This window comes from Calonectris borealis, chromosome 3 (genome assembly GCF_964195595.1).
Source record: "Calonectris borealis chromosome 3, bCalBor7.hap1.2, whole genome shotgun sequence".
NCBI lineage: Eukaryota > Metazoa > Chordata > Aves > Procellariiformes > Procellariidae > Calonectris > Calonectris borealis.
In genome coordinates, this window is record NC_134314.1 from 45,302,209 (window position 1) to 45,315,887 (window position 13,679).

Below are 13,679 nucleotides of genomic sequence, written 5' to 3' on the forward strand. Positions count from 1 at the left end.
TGAACCCAGCTCCCCAATCCTGAACTGGAAGGATTGATCTCGACTAAAACAGACCCTGGCAAGCAAATTTAAAAGCTTCACATTTCTGGCCTGAAGCTGTGAGATATTGGGGTACACAGATCAAGGCATGAGATCTAGATTTGGCTTCTATATAGTAAGAGCTATTTACATTCAAGACAGTGCTGTGCAATAAGCGAGAACAGTGCAAAACTTGTAATTACTGATGACCTTAGAGGAATTTGCATCTTATTAGGTCTATTTCAATTCCCCAAACTAGGAACTGTCATTTCGAAAGAACTGAAATAGCAGAACTAAAATCAGAGATCTTAAACACCATTAAACTTAAAAATGTTTTCCACAAGCATTCAGATTACATTAAAGACTTGGCAATAGGCTAGAGAAGGTCTCAAAAATATTATGACATGTTTTCAGTACACCATTGCTTTTCAAATGAGTCATAACTTTTGTTAAGTACTTTACTGACAGCTCTCTACATCTAGTTGCACCTAGTCCACGGCCATTTTTTAGCAAGTTTTCTTAATATTTTCTTGGGATTATTAAGTCAAACCATGGGCAAAAATAAACTGAAATACTGAAAGCTTCCTTTCCTCACCAGAAAGTCAGTCTATCAGAAGATAAAAGGCAAGTGAAAAAGCCTGCTTCAAGTCAGAAAGCTTGAACAGAGTTGTCCTAAGACTTTTCTGGCTTTTCAACTAAAGCAACTTCTCCAGTATATTCTCTGAATGGAAGATTGAGTTCTGTGAAGAAGTGTCACCTTCATATACCATAAAGTAAAAATCTAAAGGCTCCTTGTATGGCATCACTCTTACCTCCTTTGTAGTCCCCAGTACACCCGACATACACTATTGCACTGCTTTCTGCTAAAAACAGGGGAAGATAGATTTTCTTATTCGTGAGTAGACTTGACAACAGCTGTTAGCACACTAACTTCTACCAAAATACAAGGGCTTACAAAATTCATCTTATAAGAATGGTAACCCCATCATCAACAACATCCATATATTGATGGAATTTATTAAGCTGTCTCTCCCACAAAAACATATCTGTTTTTGAAACAAAATTGATTTTAACAAAAATTCATCTTTTTATAAAAAGATGCAGGGATGCTAATGGAAAAGTGATGAGAATGACTGAATTTGTACTCTTTTCACACTGTGTGCTGCCCCCAATAGGTTCCTGGGATTTGGTTTAGTTCCCAGAGCAAAGGGATCAGCTCTGATTCTGCTTTTCCCACAGGGATTCATCTCATGCTACAGCCAAATTCTGCTGCTGCCCAAGACTCTTGCTGCTGTAATACAGATATTATGGATCTTACTTCTTGGCACTTGGTTCACAGCGAAGAGGTGCTGGTAGCAAGGTAAACGAGGTGACTGTATTTCAGCAACAGAAAAGCTGCTGCTTGCAGTATCGTGCTCCGAGAGTACTTAAAGGATGCAAGGGTAAGACTTAGCTGAGAACTAAACATAGACTTAGTTTAAATGTGTATTTATGTATTTATATTATATACTTTTCTTCTTATGTATATACGCACATGTGCATGTGTGTGTATGTGTGTATTTTCAATACTTATTAGCATCTCTATTCAGCCAAAAACAAACATAAAACGCTTAATGCAACAAACTAAGTTGTTTGTGTTCCTTTGATTTTTTCCCCAGATTTACTCTATACTTTGTTGTTAGTCTAAATTAGTCTATTAAAAATCAGCTGCATGTTACAATAGTAACTTATTTTTCATAACATAGAAACAGAGACTAAATAAACTAACTACTTCTTAATAGTTATCCATGTCATCTACTCGTTTTAATAGCTTCAGAATTATTTTTGTCTCATGCCAGCCAACTAGAATAACACTTTCAAGATAGCAAATGTTTCTGAGAAACAATCCTAGTTAGAAATCTGTTCATACTAGAGATTAAAAAAAGACAGTTAAATTGAGAGTTCCCATTTGGATAACTCTCAGGGTGAGATGATATATTACAGATGTTAAACCCTATGCAATAAGGCACTATATGGCACACTGTAGTCTGCTCCTGGCTACTGTTTCCAGTGATAAGACAGTGGCAGATCCTGATCCAGATGTAGACCAACAATGCAATAAATACTTTCATACAACAAACACGGAGGGAAAGGTTATAGTGCACACAATGCCATCTCTACAATGACCTCTGTTGCCTACCTGGCTGAAAAGACTAGAAACAGTTCTCTCCAGTGTACTCTAAATAACAGTTTAAACGCTGCATGTTGCAGAGGTTTAACACTGCTGGAACACTGACTAATTTTCCAGAATGTGTTTTATTGAAAACAGTTTCATTTCAATCCAGAAAACATAGAATGACAATTCTACCAATCACCTGTATACACTTTAAATCCTTCCTGAGCCTTCCATTTCGTATTTAGCTCACAAACTATCTTTGTTTGGCAAGTTCTTAAAATTTTCAGTGTTACAAAGACCTTTTCAGATATCCTCTTTTTGTTACAGAAGTAGCTAAGGCAAGTTTCTGAAGCTCTACAGACTCAACCATTGTCTGCCTCCCAGCCTGCTTTTATTCCTTTTCTTCTTAAGCAAACGTAGCCTGTGAAACTCATGCATATTCAGACCATGCCAGTCTCATTTTGAGTAGATATGCCCCATAAATAATATATCTGAATAACGTTATAACCACTTGCTCATGTGCTTGAATTTACACCTTTGTATGCATGGGATACAACTTCAAAACAGCAGAGCAGACTCTTGCGTTAGGTTTTCATGCTGCCCTTCACTATCCATCTATCTGCTACTGCCTAGTCATTCCTTTTATCTTAAGCCACAACTCACACAATGCTGAGAACATGGATACCATTACCTTCTCTAGTATTTCAGAGTTTCCAAGCCCTTCAAGCTGCAAAGAAGGGACTTTAACTGCAGGACACAAGGCACTTAAGAGTAAAGCAAGCAACGTGAAATAAGCATGTTACTTTACCTCTTACGTTGGAGACCTTGGGAAGTGGGAAGATCTACATCCTATCTATACCCTTTTAAAAGTCTGAGGTTTGCAGGTATTTCAGGCTGTTCAGAACTCCTCCTGCCTTCTCCTTGTCCAGTCAGTCCATCTTACCAACGGCAGTGGTTGCTGTCTGTCCTCTGGGCTCAGGCTACTTAAGTCAAGTCTTTATCCCTATAGCCACATGCTTAGCTAGGATGGCTCAGCTATGCTTGCCTTTCTCTATGGGAAGAAAAAAAAATCCTGTTGTATCAGTCAATAACCCTGGTTTGGAAACCTGATACATTTTCAGCAAAAGCATTAGAAAAAAGAGCCAAGATCTCCTCTTGGGAAGAGCAACTATCAAAAATGCAATTCAATTCACTTGCTCTGAGCAACTTCATCTATGTAAATCAAATAGGTATAATATAGATGTTAAACAGCTTATACGTGAAGTTCAAAATCTGTAACTTCATCAGGTCTGTAGTACTTTCCCATGTACTTTGAATAATCTCAGTTTACTTCCTAGTCCCAGTTTTTCAGTAGGACCATACTGCTGCCAGGTCTTTGTTACACCATTATCTATCCACTGTGCAGTAGTTTTAATGAGTATTTTAGTGATTATTTTAGGATCTGTTTTACTGTACAGCTTTTGTCCATTTTCTAATTTTGATAGCAAATTTTTGTTCAGTGACCCACACACCAGGTGGTCTGCGTGGGAATTTGAAGTACCTTTTGTAAACACTAACACAGCAATGAAAATTAACGAACTGTAAAATACAGGAAATTAACTTCTCATCACATCATCAATTTATCTACCCACCTAAATGAGTTTAAAATACCAGCTTCAAGCAGTCTGATGTTCTAGGGACACTCAGCTGCCACTTCATTTATAGTCTGTTTCCTTAGCAACACTATAATCCATCTGGCTGCAGAAAGCTAAATTCCCAAACCATATCCTCCTGTACACCGGAAATAGGCTCAAAAACATTTATATTTTAAACAGCATACAGTCATCATGATTAGTGAGCGTATAAATGAATCTGGAAAGGCAATAATGTTCTTAACACACACGCAAACTGTCCCTGATCTAGCTTGAATAAGTGATTCACATACTGAGAATGGCACACAGTCTTTTCAATCTCTAGGTGTTACAATAGCATCTCTTTTCTGACACCGCAGTCCTAAGCAAAGCTGCTGAAGACATAAGCCCTGGCTCTGAGAGGGAGAGATCTTGTATATCACCTTCCACCAAGGAATGAAAACGTTTCTCTCATCTTTGTTCCACCATGCCCAGCTGAAGGAGCCTTCAGAACTGCACAAGGTCAATCTGTTCTCTTAAGACTTTTCTAAGAGAAGTAATTTGAAGGATCTGGGATGCAATGCTGTTAATGGCAGCCAAAAAAACCTGAAAGTTAATCACATTACAAAGTAGAGCCACTTGTCTTAAAAATACTTACTCTTCAGGTTTTTGCATCTAAAACTATAATCTGTACAAACTAAAATCAAAATCCAGTCCCCAACAGCAACATTTAAACATTGTTAAGAACATAAAAATCACAGATCCAAAATATCCAGGAAAGCCAATTCAGAGACTGGAAGGTAACTAGCAATTCCCCAGTGCCGTAGCCAAGCTAAGATGAAACTGTATACCATCAGGCCTTCTACCACCAGGATGAATGGACACAACTTAAAATGGCAGAATGCATCTTAACCGTATACCATTTTGCCTGAATTCGGAGACTCCAATCTGGCAAAGGAAAATCAGTTCTTATTAACAGGCAGATTAATCAGTTGTGTAGAGTGGAACAACCTCCTCATTACCTACATCTCACAAAGACCCATCAACAGTAAGCCAGTCTTTAATCCAGAATGATTTTGCCATGCAGTCAACCACTGAAATTTATCATTTCAGTGATAAATCTGCATAGCTTTGCCTGACTCTACTGTACAGTGGTGGCATACAAGTCCATACTGCCTAACCTGCTGACAGCAACTGGGGAGAGATTTGAGCTTTCAGAAATCAGGAGTTTCCTCAGGTGAGGAACCAAGAAGTGTTTCTCACTGCTATTCATTGGCTATCATCCCGTCATCTAGGAAGTACTAAATAGAGTGGCACTTATTCTAGATACCTGATACTTCCCTCAAAAAAGTTCCACCTTACTGTTGACAACCAACATTTCTTAGATGCATTGGTGGTGGTTGGTTCCAAGAAAGAAGCAGGCTGACTACATCAGACAGAAGCAATGACAGTTTTTTGTGTCTTTTCTCCCAGGTGAGGGAAGAAATGGGTCAAATTCACAAATACGAGTCTAAAACCACTTACATGTTCAATCATATAAATGTTATATGAGTGACCACAGCAAGTTCTCAGGAAGCAGGCTGTTAATCAACTGATACATACAGTTGATTACATACATTTTAGAAAACATTTTCAAAGAATGAGTTTAAACTTTTTCACGATGTAGACGACAGCTCTTTGAAATACTTAGAACACAGTGGTGTTGCAGTGAACTGGGTAGGCCTTTTGGCAATGTCTGGCAACTTTAGTAAATGCTCATCAATATGAAGACCCAACTGAAGACCTTAAGGAAGTCTGTTTCCTTACTAGCATCTGTTTTTCCCCACACACACATTTTCTTCCTACTAGGGCTGAGGCTGATCTCACCTATTTTCAACACAGCTTTGAAGTAATCACATAAGCTTAGTCAGCAGTCAGACAGAACATGCATTTCTGGAGAGCATCTAAACCTTTTCAAACATCTATTTTAATTATCTCGTTTCTTAACAGTACTGTATATGAACTCCATACCTCTATGTACCTACATCGGTCTGCATACATCTGTACTGCCTGAACAACGGATCCAAATGTATGCTTCTATATAAAAGCAGCATAATGCTTAATAGGTGCATTCCACAATTTCGTAGTTTCAGAAAACTACAGAAATTGCCCTGTCAACGGCTGACACCAGCCTACCCCAGAAGTGATTCACCAGGCCACCCCTTCCTGGAGTTAGGATGCTGGGATCCTCAGTGTGCTCTGGAGCTTGCCAGGAGCCACAAAACACCATAATGGAATTGAGACTATCCATCTTCCTCATCATTTTAGAAGTGTGAAATCTTGGAAGACCACCGCAGTGACTGATCAGTCCCGGAGCCAATGCCTAATTCATATTCATTTATATTGCCATCAAGAAATGAAGAATCCGATTAATTATTCAAATAGCTGCACACCCAGGAACAGAGATAGACTTTGAAAACAGTGGGGAAACCAGAGAGAATAGGGGACTATTACATTTTCAGCCTTGCTAATAACAGCTCGAAGGGTATCACCATATTGCCAGCGTACCATGGAGACACTTTTTCAAGTCTCTCATTTGTGGTGGCCTTGAAAACACACATTTAATCCAGTTCATTTGGATCTAGCAGTTTAACAGCAGAAGTGCTATTACCTGAGATTTCATACTTTGATTTGATATTTCCAGAAAAGATGAATGAAGTTGGAACTTGTCTTCTTATTTTATCAAAATGAAGGGAATGGGGAGGGAAAAGGCCCTTAACTTCAGTCAGCAAATGCACTCAGCCCCACCTCTATCCTCATAATAAATGCAATGGAAATTTCTTATGGCAGATGCAGATGTCCCGATACCAGTAACATACAGTACAACCTCTCCCTGTTATAAATACTCTAAACATGCCTTTATGAGTCAGTATTAAATATTGCCAAATTTCTTTCAAATGTCACCTTCTTATCACAAATGACACACTTGGAGCCTGAGCAGACATGCTGAATGAATTCAGTAGTGTGAAGGATGGAATTAACTTCTCAGCTCTACCAACTCATGAAGCCTTCAAATCAGAAAAAGGGTAAGAGGTGGGAGGCCCCACTGCTACTCAGTTATTTTGCTCCAAAAAATCCCAGGTGGTTCCTCTCCAGGCCACACAAAGTTTTCCAGAGTACTCAATACAAGCATATAAAGGTCTGGGGTACCAGTGTGCATGTGTGCATTTTTGAGAGAATGGAAGTGCAAACATAACACACACACTCCTTCAACGTTTCATGGCATGTCTTTGGCTAGATGTGGGGAGTTTGGATTTTGGTTTGGAGATTTTTTACTTTGTTTCTTAAAATCATTTTGGTAGTAAGAGGAAGCACAGGAAATGTGGATACAAATACAGTTTGAAATCATTATCTGCAGTTTGGAGTTTATACATGCAAAACCATATACACATACAGTTAGTGACACAGGAACCAAAATTTCATGAATACGTTATGTGCATGTATTTCTAAACACATCCACAAATATCATGTAAGACTCCAGAAAAACATCTAGAGAAAATTCAAAAGCGACAACTGACAGAAGAGTCTAAATCAAAATGATCAAGTAATAAAAGGCTTGTTGGAGTATTATCTACTGAAGATAAGAATTTAATCAACATATAATACAATGTTTTCAAATTACTTTTCAAGTCTTTGACAAAAAAAAGTCATCTCTATTTTTCATAAGATACCATACGCTCTTTTCTATCATTATACACAATGAACCTTGTGCAATCCTTTGAAAGGGATAATTTTATGAATTACACTATTGATGCAGAAAACTTGTAGCAACAGCTTTTCTAAATAGTATCAGGTTTTGAAGTTCTAGCTAAGACAGCTTTAGAAAGACAGGATTATTATTTTGCAATTTGCATCAAAAATACACGCTTTTTCTCCCCCTTTGTTGCAAAGTTTCCCCCTTGTGCTCAAAGCAATCCAAACTGAACGCCTCTTGTTTGTGAACTTTTTCCTATCACTTTTTTTGCTTTTTCCTGTTTTTAAAATGAGGAGATAGCTTGCACAAGATAGTGAGGTAATGAAGATAATTTAATGTTCCCGAAGAACTGAGATATTATAGGGATGAACACCACCACAGAAGAAACACACATTAAAGTTAATAATTAAGCATTCAGAATGGCTTGTAAATAAGGCATGTGACCATATACTGAATAATGACAAGAAAATAAAGGACTGCAAAGGTGCTTACTAAGGATTAACCTTGCCTAAATGTAGCTGTCCTAAGGGCTGGATAGCAAGGCTAGAAGAGCCGTTGAGACTCTCAGGATACAAAGCAGAGAAACACTGAGCAAGTAATTCAGCCACAGGTGGGATAAACCACTTTCTGGACAAGCTTATTTTCCTCCAGTGACTGTAAAAGTGCCTGGAAGGCTAGTTGAGACTACCTGAGTGTCACCATAGTCCTCTGCAGATTATTTCTAACAGATCCCTGAAAGGTAGTCTATTGTCAGCAGGTTTAAATTTGCTATGCAGGGGTCCATACACTTAGTGAGGTTGAAAAAAATCACAGGACTAGATAGCTAGCTTTCAGCTCAGATTGAAGACTTAGATTTACCTCCTAAACCACCAGCATCCATTCACTGCACACAATGAGGCAGCACCTGCTGGAAAATACAATGCATGATCACGTGGGAGAAAGAAAGGAGAAATTTCAAACATCTACCTGTTTCAAAAAGCAAGGCTAGCAAAAGATTTTTATTTTGCCCACATGACCTGATCAGCATGCTATTGAATAAGGTCTGCAAGACTGGCTGGAAGAGGATTGTTTTTTATGTGTTTGGCAAAAGTTATATATATTCCTGACAGAAAGTATGTTATTAAGCATCTGAAAAAAATCTGTTGTTTTTAATGAGCACAAGAACCAGATTCTTCTTGAAGGTTCACAGCAAAGGACGAGGGACAATGCACACAAGCTACAGTATGGGTAACTTCAACTAGGCCTTAGGAAAAAAAAAATCACAGTGAGAGTGGTCAAACACTGGAACAGGTTACTCACAGAGGTTGCAGAATCTCCATCTTTGGGGATATTCAAAACTCAATTGGACATGATCCTGAGCAACCTCATCTAACTTTCAATCTGGCTCAGCACTGAGGAGAGTGTTGGCCTCCATGACCTCCTGAGGTCTCTTCCAATCTCAATTATTCTGTAGTTCTATGCTCTAGCCTCAGCCCACTTAGGCTGTAACAGCAATTATTCCTTCACCACAGCCCGTTAAATCCGAGTGCTGGATCTGAAAGCCTGTTTCCCCTTTCCTTTCTTGACCTATCTGCTTGGCCAGCTGACCTGACCATGCAACTAGAGGGCTGCAAACTAGATTAGGATAAAATAGTCCAACTGGCCAAATAAAGTGACTAGCAACTAGAAATTATTTACGAAATCAACCAAGAGAAGGATCTGGCAGAAAAACGCAGGAAGCAGCTGGGCAACAAGATGGCCCAGAAGAAACACGTCAGTAAGAGTAAAATATTGCACGGAAAACAAAAGAAATGTCACAAGACAGCATTGCCCTGTGGACAACAGAATGGAAACTAAGCCCCCAAGTTTCACCATCCTCCTTAAGTCAGCTATATTATATAACATAAAAATTATGAGGTAATGCGGGTCATTTCATAATCCATGTATAAAGCATGCTATTTCCCTTCATTGTCAATCCTTGTATGGATCATGACCTACTGCTACAGCTCAGTTAGTTACAGTCTGAACTGGCATTTAGAGGTTCTAACTCTGCTAAGGACATAGGAAGTGATCAAAGATATCCCGGAAAAAAACACTCCTTTTGCCTCCATTTACTTTAGGGATTAAAAAAAGCACTGGGAAAATTACACACCCAAAAACTATGTTACAAAATGAATGCTATTAAGGTTTGAAAGTCAAGCTCTGAAGACTTGAGAAGTAGTAGTTATAGAACTGTGATTAAACACTATGACATAGGCTTTAACTACATGACTAAATACTACTTATCGACACAGAATCCAGCTTCCTTTAGAAGGCCCAGTGCTCACCAAGATGAACAACTGTTCAAAACCCTGCTTTCTCCACATCGTGTGTCACGATGTCATATTTATTTAATACAATTCAAACCTTGCTTTAGTAGCTGCAAGGAGAAAATCAAGAAAGACATGCAAAAAGCATAATCATCCACTAATTTTGGTTACCCAACTTGAGATGCTAAGTGCGCCAAAAAAAATCAGATCCTAGATAGTATAAAGCACAGCTCCCAAAGGCCGCATCATCACCACTTCAAAGCTTTAAATTTCCAAACACTTCTGTGCTTATGTGGTCTTAACAATATTCTTTTAAACACAGCTTGTGTATAATATACATCTCGATTGAGGTAAATTAGGTTACAGTTATGCAAGAGATTTCTCTAAGTGCCATTCAAACCAGTGGGACTCCTCAGACACTTCAACATGTGCCTAAGTGTAAATACCTTATTGAATCAGTGCTTTTACATAGAGGCAGAAGAAAAGGATAGCTCACCTTTCTCCTAAAGTACACATTGAAATGTCTCAATGTTAAGATTTGTATTTTATGAGGTTTCAGTCAAATGAAATTGACTGGAATTTCACTGAGACGAGCTGTCTGTTCAGGAAAGTACTTTAAAGCAGTTACTAAGTCCCATCACACACATAAGGTTTAGGTAAGTATCTAAGCGTTATCTTCAACTGGAAAGGAGGCAACTAAACAATTTTCCTACTTAAGTTCAAATTGCGCTACTAGCTAGGTTAGCAAAATAACAGTTGCTAGCAAATACAGAGGAAAAAAATACACTGCCCTATTAAAGTATTTTATAAGCCTATGAGAGGCAGTGCAACCTGCCAGATCAATTTTCAATCTGAGATTCTACTTCTGGATTCTACGACTAGAATTCCTTAGATAAACAGTTACACTTCCTCTTGCCTCACTTTCTTCCTTTGTAACAATTAAGTCTGACATCCTTTAGAATTGCTTTGAAATTTATTTATCAGACTATTATGTGAGATTAACTACACATATCGATACCCAAAAAGCAAGCACAGCGTAAAACACAATGCACACACACCGTTTCATTATGGAACCAAACAGTGAGATACTGCAAAAATGTAAATCAAAACACATGCTTACAGAATGTTACAAAGTACACAGGTTTTGTTCATAATTTCAGTGACAAAAAAGACAGCAAGTATGGCGAGAGTCCACAATGATTTATTTTAAACATCTAGTGTAATAATTTTAACAAGCTAGTAATCTCTCCAGGCATTTAGAAGTAAATAATCTTCAGAGCATTTGAAAAAAATACTTGCTATGCCCAACTTGCTACTTATAGAAAAATAATAAGGAAAGTAGCAAAACAGCATGAAAACACAGGCCATGGACATGTTCACATCTAGCCATCAGGATTGCTTATGGACATGTACTGCTCTGGGAGTACATTCCCAAACAAACAGAACAAGTCGTGTAAGCCTTTCCCTGATCCTGCTTACCCCTCCCTTATGGGCAAGCGGGAAAGCCACCAAGCCTTCACCTACTCCCTCTTCACCCACCTGCACAAGTGGAGAAAAAAGCAGCCCTGACAGTTCTAAGCAGCCTACCATGAAAAGCAGCATTTTATAGTGCCCAAGATGCTCAATACAGGGAAATTAGATCACTATGATTGAGCACAGAGTTAAGAGAGGCTACTTACAGTGTTACTGATAGACTATGTCCACACTAGTAGATCAAGCAATGCCAGGAACCATTCCCAGGAAATGGAACTCACTCAGTCACGCAGACCGCTGAACTGCTACGGACGGGTACAACATCCTTCTAACCCATGCTAGCTACAGCTCTCCCATGCAATTCTTGGCATGGTTTCAGATTTAACACAGGCCAAGAGCCAGTCCCAACCAGTAGCTTGTATTCAGCTATGCCGTTCTGGAAGGCAGAAGAGTTCAGCAGCATTGACAAGGGCTAACCTGTGCCAGCTGGCTTCAGGACCAGACAGAACAGTCTTGGGCACATTTAATTAACTAGTAGAGAAGTGGTCATAGCCTCTCCAGGCTTTGTTTGCTATTATTCTTAGAGAAAGACTTCAAAAGTGGCACATGCAATGAAGTATACGAGCATAGCCTGATCAGCATCACCTGACAAAAGTCATCTACACATTGTAGTATACAAGAAGAAAATTAGAAATTAGTAGAGCTCACCTTGGCTTCTTCCTTTTTCCTCTGAGCAGACATACCTTGCATATCATCTACTAATATCCAGACTCACTTCTTTTCTCAGTTAAAAAAAAAAAAGTTCTATACATTTAAAATGCGCTCTTACAGTAAGGCCGCTCTCTAATAAATGAGTGATGCAAAACAATGTAAGAAGCTGAGTTTCTGAGAGCTTATCATTTGGCAGTAAATACTTCAAATGAAAGTTATTCAGAAATGATTATTCTTCTAATTACTAGTCATTACCAAATCTGCTTCTGTAGACTAAAAATATAATTACTAGTGAATCTATTATGTTATCCTGGAAACGTAGCTACAGCAATGTTGGCAAATACATTTTCATGATAGATAACTGCGCAAAAACAACAGTAAAAATACATTTGAGAACTGACAATACACGGCTATTCTGTGTTATCAATACTCTTTGAAATCTCTTTACAATTTCAGGTATCTAGAAATGGTCTATTTAAAACTGTCCCTTTCATAATCCGATGCCTCTGCCGTCTTTGCTCTAATGTTGGAACACATAAGATGTCCCACAGCAAATGCATTGTGCAAAACCCATTTGCCACTGTTTAAGTATTCATGTTTTCAATACGGATAAACAATTTTATTTAACAATCCTCTTGGACATGAATCCAACGTGCCAGCTGTACCTAGCTCTGACCATCTAAAGTGTGTACGTTACCTGTATCTTTATGCAAATCAACCATTTTCTAGGATTACAAGGAAAACTTTATAGTATGTTTTGTTATATATATTACCCTGCACTGGATCATCTTACTTTTAAAAAACAAGTATGAAGAAAACCATGTGGAACACCCAAATAGAAATTACATACTCGTTTAAAAAATACCAATTGATTTTCATTTCCTTAAGTGAGGCACGTCTTTTTTTCCAGGAGCGACTCCCCACATCAGGAGCAACACGTACACCGTACCAGACACCGGCAGGTTCTCCCTGATCAAGAGTTTCGCACAATCAAGAGTCTGAAGAGCAGGTGACAGAGAAAGCAGCCAGCCTCCCCCCCGCGCCCCTCACGAAGCGTCCCGCCGCAGGGAGGAAGGGGCGCCTCCGCCCCTCGGTGACCTGCGAGCCGGCATTCAGCTGGAGGGCTTCAAAGAGCGAGGCCAACTCACGGGGATGAAACCCAAGGCGGAAGCGCGGCCCCGACACACCGCCTCCGCACCCGGCCCCCACCGCCGCCGGAGGAAGCCCCCCACAGGCGCCCCGCGGCCCGACGGGCGGCCTCGCCTGCCCGCACGGCTACAGGACGCGGCCGAGAGCGCCCACCGGGGCTGGCAGCACTCCCGCCGCCGGGCCCCGCTCTGCCCCCCGGGAAGCGCCCGCCCGCCGCCGCCTCCCCTCAGCTGCCGCGGAGCCCGCGCGCCGCTGACCGTTGCCCGCCAACGGCTCCGGCGGCGCCCGGCCGCCCTGGGCCCACGCAGCCTCCTCGGGGCGCCGATCCCCGAACCGGCCTAACCCGCGGGCGGGGGACGCGGCAGGACCCCTGCGGGTCCCTCCGGGGCTGCAGCGCCCTCCCGGCCGTGGGACCCCGGCTGGGGGAACCGGCATAACCGTGCGGGGCTCTCGGCGGTCCCCGCTGCAACTCTACCCGCTCCTGCCGCCCAGACCATCGTCCCACTCGGACCAGGGGCAGCTGCAGCCCAGCCCCGCGGAAC